Source organism: Equus caballus, chromosome 4 (genome assembly GCF_041296265.1).
Source record: "Equus caballus isolate H_3958 breed thoroughbred chromosome 4, TB-T2T, whole genome shotgun sequence".
Lineage (NCBI taxonomy): Eukaryota > Metazoa > Chordata > Mammalia > Perissodactyla > Equidae > Equus > Equus caballus.
This window is the reverse complement of record NC_091687.1, coordinates 16,971,169-16,980,659: the sequence shown is the minus strand read 5'-3', so window position 1 is coordinate 16,980,659 and position 9,491 is coordinate 16,971,169. Positions and strand designations below refer to the sequence as shown.

At 38.9% G+C, this 9,491-nt stretch overlaps 1 long non-coding RNA gene across 1 annotated transcript in view; it reads right to left on the bottom strand.

The window, feature by feature from the left end:
• Positions 1-1,179: 1,179 nt before the first annotated feature.
• Positions 1,180-9,491, bottom strand: part of LOC138923946 (uncharacterized) — a 30,432-nt gene continuing 22,120 nt past the window's right edge. The window contains exon 2 of the long non-coding RNA XR_011438325.1: positions 1,180-1,473. This is a non-coding gene — a long non-coding RNA (uncharacterized lncRNA). The remainder of the gene's footprint in view (positions 1,474-9,491) is intronic.

The following is a 9,491-nucleotide window of genomic DNA, read 5'->3' as shown; positions in this document are numbered from 1 at the left end:
CTCTGAAAAAGAGCATCAACAGTGAAGAAAACCAGCCCTCCAGGGCCCCCAGCACCAGCTTGGGGGCCAGTGAGGTGGCTGGAATAAGGGATGACAGGACAGAGACAGACCAGGAGGGAGGTGACGTCTGGGGGTGTGTTCACAGCAGAGCAGGAAAGTTCCATGAACTTCTCTTCCCTTTAAGCTATGTGGATTGCCTTTCTGTTCTTTAAACACCTTTAAACACTTTGGTCTGGAGTTACCTTCCTGAAAGTTCTTCACTGCTCAAGATGGAGCTGCAGCAGTCCCCAGAATGGTAGAGAGGGAAAACCCCACAGGTGCTGGGGCCTGAAGTCTTCTGTGAGACGGGCCATTCCCACAGAAGCATCAGCCAAGGCCTGACTGAGACCTGAGACTCTTCTTGGGCTGCCCCACACAGAAGTGCTACTCAGGAACTGGAGTCTACATTTCAAAGCACAAACTATGCAGCTTCAACATATACCACCCCCAAACTCAGCCATTTGTCTCCTTATGCCACGTGATGCAGGCAGATGGGCACGAGTCCTGCTTTCACTCTGCAGACCTTTCCTCCTTCCTATCTCATCCCCTCTTCTGTTAAAATGAGGCTGATAGCACTTGGTTCAGCCTCCCTTACCACCTCCATCCCAAAGTTTGCCATTTCCTCTCTTGGACAACTTCCATGACATTGCAAGTATGGTTTATATAACTTTCTCCCGAAAAAGGCTTTGTGTTCCTCAATGGCAGATATATTCCTCATTCCCTCATTATCCCCTGGGCCCAGGCAGCTCCAGGCCCAGAACACCCACTCAGCAGATGCAGGCCATGTCATCTCTTCCTCTGCCCATTTCTACCCACCGATGGACAAGCAACCTATGAAATATGTTTTATACCCAGCCGAATACTGACTCTCCACAATATCACCACCACAGCTGTGGTAAGACAAAGCTGAGTTTATTTATTCTTTACCATGGAAAGGAAGACCCACTTAACTGGGTCTTGATGTCACCTCAGAGGAGGAGGGCAAAGTCAGGATATTTACTGAGACTTTATAGTCTGGGGTAAGGTGCTCTTTACATGCAGGGATTTGGTCAGAATTGGTCAAGGTCATGATATGATAGTTAAGGACGTGTGGGCACAGAAGAAAGAAGAGTTGGCAGGCAAGGATTCAAGAGTCTTGGATGGAAACTATCAGTGGATGCTTTTATTGATGAGAGATCTTTCAGGAAGCTTGTGGAATGGACAATAAAGTTGTTTGCAACATTAATCTTCTTGAGTAAGAGTTTCCTGGAATAATAGCATTGTGACTACGAAAAAACCCATCTTCATATTTAGTCTCGTACATGTAGAAAGGAGGTTGTGTGGGCTGTGGGAGACGTGGTTTCAGCTGTCAGCCCTCACATTGTACACGAGCATCACGAGGAGAACTCCAAGCAAAATGCCTTCCAGGAAGCCCCAGGGGCTTATTTCACTCATCTAATTCAACAAAATTAACAGCAAATTATTAAGATTTCAAATGAAAATGAGCCATGACTAGCCAATGACAGAAATTTGTTTTACTTGAAGAGTAGGTAAGTAAGTAATTAAGGGTCATTCAGAAGATATTTTTTAAATTCCTACAATGTGCCAGAAACTATTGTTGTATGCAAAGATACAGCAATGAATGAAGAGACAGAAAATGCATTTTTAAAATGGAAATAGATTTTTTTCCAATGATGGTAAAGGCTAGAGGAAAGAAGGCTAAAGGTTAGGGAGTACTGGGACTGAGGTGGGGTGGCTCTTTTATTCAGTATGGTCAGTGGTGTGTTTATTTTTGAGTTGACATTTGAGCAGACATCTGAGAGAAGGAAATAAGCCTTTTGGGGCCTAAGTGTTTCAGGAGAAGAGAAAAGGAAGTAGAAAGACCCCATGGCAGGGGGCTCTTGAAGGAGGCTGCACAGCTGCAGCACAGAGAGGGGGCTGGGGAGAGGAAGTTGCAGATGAGATCAGATAATGCAGCTGGGCCTCAGCAAGTGGGGCCCTCAGTGCTCTTACCCTAAGAATATGGTAGAAGTAGGAGACCATACCTTTCCTTCTAACTCTGAAATTCTAGCATACATTATTTTCATTCATTCATTATCATATAAAATCAACACAGCAAATTTGAACCCACTAGTTCTTTTGGGATTATCCAGGTGGATTTTAGTTTTCCAGGTCCAGGAGTAGGTGTGAAAAATCAAAGCTCCCTGTAATAGGAAAGAATGTCATGCAGGCATAAATCTTCCATGCAAATTCACAAAGGCAGATTTGACATGTAATGCTTAAAACCACAATAACCTAATATAGTTCTTTTCACTTTTTTATAGAAACCATATAAAATTGTATACAAATACACCTAGTCCAAATGAATGGTCTTTTGTAATAAGCACAACTTTAGGAATTTAGGAAGAATCAAGCAATATTTACAAGAGAAAGATGAGAAGAGAATGGGTTACTGGTTTAAATGACACCTCCCTGGACTTGCGTTGTTTTTCATTTGGTGTGTGAATTAACAATGTGGTGCAGAACCTTTTGGGAGACATTTCCTTAAAATGATATGTGCTTGGGGAGGGTGGGATTCCAGGAAGGCACAGACGTGAACACTAAATCATCTTGGCCTTGACCTAACTAGGGAAAAAACAAAACAGAACTTGTGTATAAAGGAGCTTTGGCAGGTCCCAGCATCTCTAGCTAGAAGAGTGTCTTAGAGTTGACCCTCATGTGGACTAGAGTTTTTGCCACCACCCACAGGGCAGGGACATTGGTTTCTTGTCCCTTTGCTTGGAGAGAGAATTCTCCAAGAAGCCTGATTTTTCATGTGGCCTTTCTGGGAGCAAAGATGAAGCTTTGGAGAGAGTGGAGACTGCGTGGGAGCTGGCCTGGCTCCCCAGGGACCAGTTTCATTACCTTTAGCGTGTTACTCAGCTCCTGGCTTTCTACACAGTCACAGAAAATGCATTTATTACCATACATGTGCACACTCATGCACACACATACATACACACATACACGTGCAACCACACACATGCACACATACATATACAAATGCACGCACCATACATATATACACACATACTAACACGCATCACATACACACAAACATGTTAATTGCAGATATTTCTGTGTTGTGTTCACAGCACAGATTTAAAAAATGCCAGCTGACAAAGAGTTCAGGTCAGGCCAGACAGAAGCCAGGATCGTGCCTTTCACCCTCACTGGTCTTTGGAGGGAGGAGCATATAGGGATACAGGAGTGGACAGCACCTGTGTTTTGACACATCCTCCTGGCTGAGAAACACCATTTTAGACTCTGTGCTCTGGGTCTGGTCTAACCTTGTCATACATTGCTGCTATTTTCAGAAGCTAGGCTGTAAAAGGCATTAAACTCTACCCGCCCAATAATCACTGAGTTGTAAGATCCCACAGTTGACAATAAGTTCAAAGCAAAATCGAAATTTCATATCTCTTCAACATCCTGTGGATGAGGAGAATTTGGGTGGCTTCACTGCCCACACTTTTATTTATGTAATTACGTGACTATTTAACTTGTACTTGTGGCAGACATGGGCTGAGTTACAGTAATAAACAAGACAGATTCCATCTCTTGTAACCTACAGAACTATGGGGACTGAAATCCTTCATGTCTGACAGTCTGCATCTCTTTGCATTTAAATAGTGCACTCATTCTATGTCCTTGTCAGACCTTCCTGGGGAAGGGTGTTAATACCTCCTCTTAGGTTGGTAAGTGAGGGTCAAGCTGCCAGATTCAAACAGGGAGGAGTTGGTAAGGCTAAGATCAAATTCCCAAATTCTGACATGCTTCAGCCTAAACCTCATACTAAGATGGCCCAAGGGGAGAGTGTCTTATTTGTACTCATGTATTTTAATTTGAGGAAGTGGCTGAGTAAGGATGTAGACAGGCCAATGCCACTGAAAGAATTCATTACTTGCATGAAAGGTGATGTGCAACACTATGCAGGGCCACATGGGACAGCACCAGGGTTGATTAAGAGGCAGAGGGAGCGAGGGCAGAGCATAGACAAGAGCTATTATTGGAGTTTCTTGGGAAAAGGCAGGGCAGGAACAATAAATAATTTAGGATTGGCTAGTCTGAATAATTCCAGTGCACTTTGGGCTATAGGGGTGGTCTCTAGTTGTCTGATACCTGGTCCTGGGATGATTTAGGACAGGAGAATATTGGCTTGTTATGTGAGGGTTGGATAAGGAGGTGGGTGGGGGCTCAGTGTTGGATTGGCTGGTCTGCACAGGAAAGACGAGTTCTAGGCAAGATGACTTGCAGGAAAAAGTTAAACACTTTGGCCCTGTGATTAATGGACACCAAATAGTCATACAGAAATCTAAAAAAACAGAGAACAGAGAGGAATGAATTTGAGGAAAATGATGTTGTTTTAGGTTTTGGAGCTTTTCAGTTTGAAACTATAAATGCCTGGTGACTATGCAGTGGGTGGTACTAGAAAGCACCTAGAAATGTCAGTATGGAGGTCAGAGTCCGATGGGGATAAGGATGGGGTCAGAATCTGTGTACAGTACCAGTCATGATGGACTGGCTCTAGAACACACTAGAAGGAGAAGAGCTGCTGTTTTAATTATGAAACTCAGCCCCACAGTGCTTCTTTCTAGGTCTTCTCCCATCACCACAGTTCTTCTGTGATATGTCTGGGAGTTTGGCAAGGCTTCTGCTGGCAAACAATGTCTCATAAAACTAAATGGACAACATTTAGGGTACTTGGAAAAACTTACTGGAATGCAGAGATCCCTAAAAATATTTATTCCTCAATTTGGACACACTGGGTACTTGTTGCCTTCAGATTTATTTTGTTCTAACTTTCAAGATATAGTGATTGATGTTGCTACTGAGGAAATGTCAGACAGGAGGAAACTGAAGGCAAATGCAAAAGGTGCCAGAGTATGGACAGTACGTGCAGGGTCAGATCCGGGAGGGGGACATTGTCAGAGGTACTGGTGTCTTACTCTGCCAGCCAGAATTCCCAAAGGTGCTAGAGGATCAGGATGCCCCCTGCCATAGACAATGTTATATACCCTCTGCTTCATCCTTGTTCTGCTGCTGCTTTCTCCCAGATACAAGGCTAATTCTCTCACTTGTACATAGGTTATATTTCCCAAAGTTGAGGACCAATTATACCTGATGTTGTAAGTCAGGCTTTCTGCTCCATGCTTCAAAACGAAAGAAGTAGAGCACCAAGAATAAATGCTATGGGTTCTAGCCTTATTTTTAGATTCCCTGCAAAGTTTCTTCCCACTTGCCTTTACAAACAGTTGTGAGCTTCAGCCTATTTTAGTAGCCTCCTATGCAAGCTGTTAAATCCTGAATTTTTGTTGTTTTCACTGTTTTATCCTCTGCCTCATATATGCAACAATTATTCTTCTGCATTTGATGACCTGCCAGAAAATTCTTTAAAACTTTATTTGCCACTCTTCACTCTACTTCCATCTATTTATCTCTATTTTCCATTCTATTCTTTTCTTCAGAAGGGCAATTATAAGACATTTCTTAGACATTATTGGGACAGGGACACAGTTTTCCCTGGAAATTGTTCATTTTATTCATCAGGTTATGATTTTTTTTTACTACTTTAAATCTTAAGAAGATGAATTTTCTTTAACTTATATCCTTCTAGTTTCATTCTCTTTCTCAGTTAAACATGCAATAGTCCCCCATACACTGACGTTGTGCTATTTTTCAGTATTAAAAAATTATCCTACACAATCCTCAGTAAAGATGCTAATTGTGGGTATAAGGATACCAACACCAACATAAATCAGTTATTAAAATTATCTGGCAAAGGTTTTAAAGCTGCTGTCAAGAGATACTTGAAGCCCTGGTGGCCTTGTGGTTGATTCAGTGTGCTCTGCTTTGGTAGCCCAGGTTTGGTTCTTTTGAAACAAATGTGAAAATGAATAGAAAATGTCAGAAAGGATATAGAAGTTATAAAAAAGATCCAAATAAAATTATAGGACTGAAAAATACAACAATAGAAATTTACAAACCTCTGTCCATGGGTTCAATAGTGAAGTGGAGATGACAGAAATAGAGTAAGTGAATGTGATGACAGAATATTAGAATTAACCCAACCTGAACAATAGAGCAAAAAATATGAAAAGAACCTGAGGGACATGTGGGGCAATAACAAAAGAGTCATATTACGATTGTGCCAGAACAACAGGAAACAAAGAGTAGGGCTGAAAGGCTAGTGGATGAAATAATTGACTGAAAACTTCCTAAATTTTACAAAAGAAAGAAATTTACAAAACTAGGAAACTGAATAAAATCCAAACAGGATAAATCCAAAGCAATGCACAACAAGGTGCATCATAATTAAAATTCTAAAGCTAAAGACAAAGAAAAAAATCTTAAAAGCAACCAGAGAGGATCAACACCTTACCTATGAGGGAACACCAACTCAGATGACTTCATATTTCTCACTGAAGCCAGAAAAAAAGAGAAGGAACGTGGCACAATATCCTTTAAGTACTAAAAGAAAATAAAATTATCAACTGTGATTCCATACCCAGTAGAACTACTCTTCAAGAACAAAAGGGAAATGAGAACAATCTCAGGTGGAGGAAAGCTAAAGGAATCTGTTAGCAAACCTATCCAATATGATTGGCTAAAGGAAGTTCTTCCAAAAGAAAGGAAATGATGAAAGAAGGAAACTTGGCACATTAGGAAGGCATAAGGTACAATGGAAGGAACAAAATAGAGGTATATATAGTTGACTATCCTTTTTCCCATGGGTTTTATCAATCCTATCTGATGATTCAAGCAAAAATTATGTCACTATCTGATACCAACATAATGCTATTTTAAATAGAGAAAGTAAAGAACCTGAATGGAAGGGTTTGTCCATATTTCATTTAAAGTGGTAAAATATTGATATCAGCAGAACATTATAAGATACATGCAATACCCAGAGCAACCACTATGATAACTATGCAAAGAGATACACTCAAAAACATCACAAATAAATCAACATGGAGTCCTAAAAATATTAAATAACTCAGAGGAAACCAAGAAAAGAGAAACTAAGGAATGAGAATGAGAGAAAACAAATAGAAAACAAATAATAAAATAGAAAACTTAATCATTGTTATAACAAAAATTACCTTAAATGTAAATGGTCTAAGTATAGCAACGAGAGGACAGAACAGATTAAAACAACAACAAGATCACCTATAGGCTACTGAAACTCACTTCAAGTTCAACAACAGATACAGTTAGAAAGTAAAGCAATGAAAAATATATACCACGCAAACATTCATCAAAACAGAGTAAGAGCAGCTATATCAATAGCTGATAAAGTAGACTTCATAGGAAATAAAATAAGACAAAAAGGCACATTACATATGACAAAAGAATGAATCCATCAAGAAGACATAAAAATCCAAATGTGTACGCACCAAACATCAGAGCTTCAAAACATGTGAAACAAAAACTGATGAAACAGAAAGAAGAAATGGATAAATCCACAATGACAGGTGAGGAATGGAACATCTTCCTCTCAGAAACTGATAGAACTACTAGACAGAAAACCAGCAAGAATATAGATCAAAACAACATAATCAACCAACAGGATTTAGTTGACATACAGAACATGCCACTCAACAACAGAAGAACAGACATCTTTTTTCAGAGCTTGCCAAGATAGACCAAATCTTGATCTACAAAACAAATCTCAATACCTTTAAAATAGCTGAAATCCTACAGAATGTGTTTTCTCACCATAATGGAATCAAACTAGAAATCAACAACAGAAAGAAAAACAGGAGAATCTCTAAACATGTGGAAATTATACAAAGCACTTGTAAACGATCCATAGGTCAAAGAATAAGTATCAAAGGAAATTTGGAAAGAGCTGAATGAAAATGAAGCATACCAAAATTTGTGGGATGCAGCTAAAGCAGTACAACAGAGAAATTTATAGTGCCAAACGCTCACATTAGAAATGAGGAAAGTCTCAATTTAACTACCTGAAGAATTAATGATATGAATTCCACACAATTGCTTACAGAATGTAGAAGTAGAGGAAACACAACTTATGCTATGAGGCCAGCATTATCCTAATGTCAATACAAAATAAAGACATTACACAACTATAAAGTTACACACCAAAGTCTCTCATGGGCATAGATGAAAAAACCAAACATTAGCATTGTTGCATTTGAAACAATGTATAAAAAGAATTATACACCATGAACAAGTAGGATTTATTCCAGGTATACAAAGCTGTTTCAAGACTAGAAAATTAATCAATGTAACCTACTATATCAACAGGCTAAAGAAAAAAAAGTCATATGATTGTATCAGTTGATGCAGAAAGAGTATTTGACAAAATCCAAAATCCATTCATGATGAAAATTGTCAGAAAATAAGGACTAAGGGGTAATTACCACAACTTGACAAAGACTATTTACAAAAATCTATAGTCAACATCATGCTTAATGATGAAAGGCTTCTGCCTAAGATTGAGAACAAGACAAGGATGTCTGCTCTCACCACTCTTATTTAGTATAGTAGTGGACGTTATAGTTACTGCAATAAGGCAAGCAAAAGAAATAAAAGGCATATAGAATGGAACATTAGAAATAAAACATATCTCTATTTGTAGATGACATGATTGTCTAAGCAGAAAATCACAAAAACTCTACAAAAATACTTCTAGAACTAAGAAGTGAACTTAGCAGAGTTGAAGGTGCCAGATAAATATAAAAAAATCTGTTGCATTTCTATACACGAGCAATGAACACATGGACACCAAAATAAAAATACAATTGCGTTTATAATTACTCAAATAGAGAAATACTTAGATATAAGTCTAATAAAAGATGTCAGGACTTTTATGTTGAAAACTACAAAATAGTGATGAAAGAAATCAAAGAGCATCTAAATAAATGGAGATATATTACATATTCATTGATTCAATAGTGTGAAGATGTAAATTTCCTCCAAACTGATCTGTAGACAATGCTATTCATATCAAAATCCCAGCAAGGGCTTTTGTAGACAGAGACAGGCATTAAATTTACATTGAAAGACCCAGTCAATCACAGGGAAGGTTAAGGTGGGAGAATCACTCTACTCAATCTTCAGGCTTACTATCTATCTGCAATATTTCAGATAGTGTGGTATTGAGGAGTGATGGCAAATGGAGAAAGAACAGAAAGGAGAAGGGTGTTTAAGTGAGGTAGAGAGATCAGAATGGTCACAGGGCTACGTATGACAAATCTAGGTCTGACAAAGTGTTGAGTGTAGCAGAATGTGGCTAAGAAGAAGGGATCATGTCTGACGTAGTACCAAAGATTAGACCAGAAAAAAATGTTACTATTGGGGGAAATAGGGAAAAGTGTATGAGGGATCTCTCTGTATTATTTCTTAAAACTACCTGTGAATCTATAATTATCTCTATAAAAATTTTAATTAAAATTTTACCATAATAA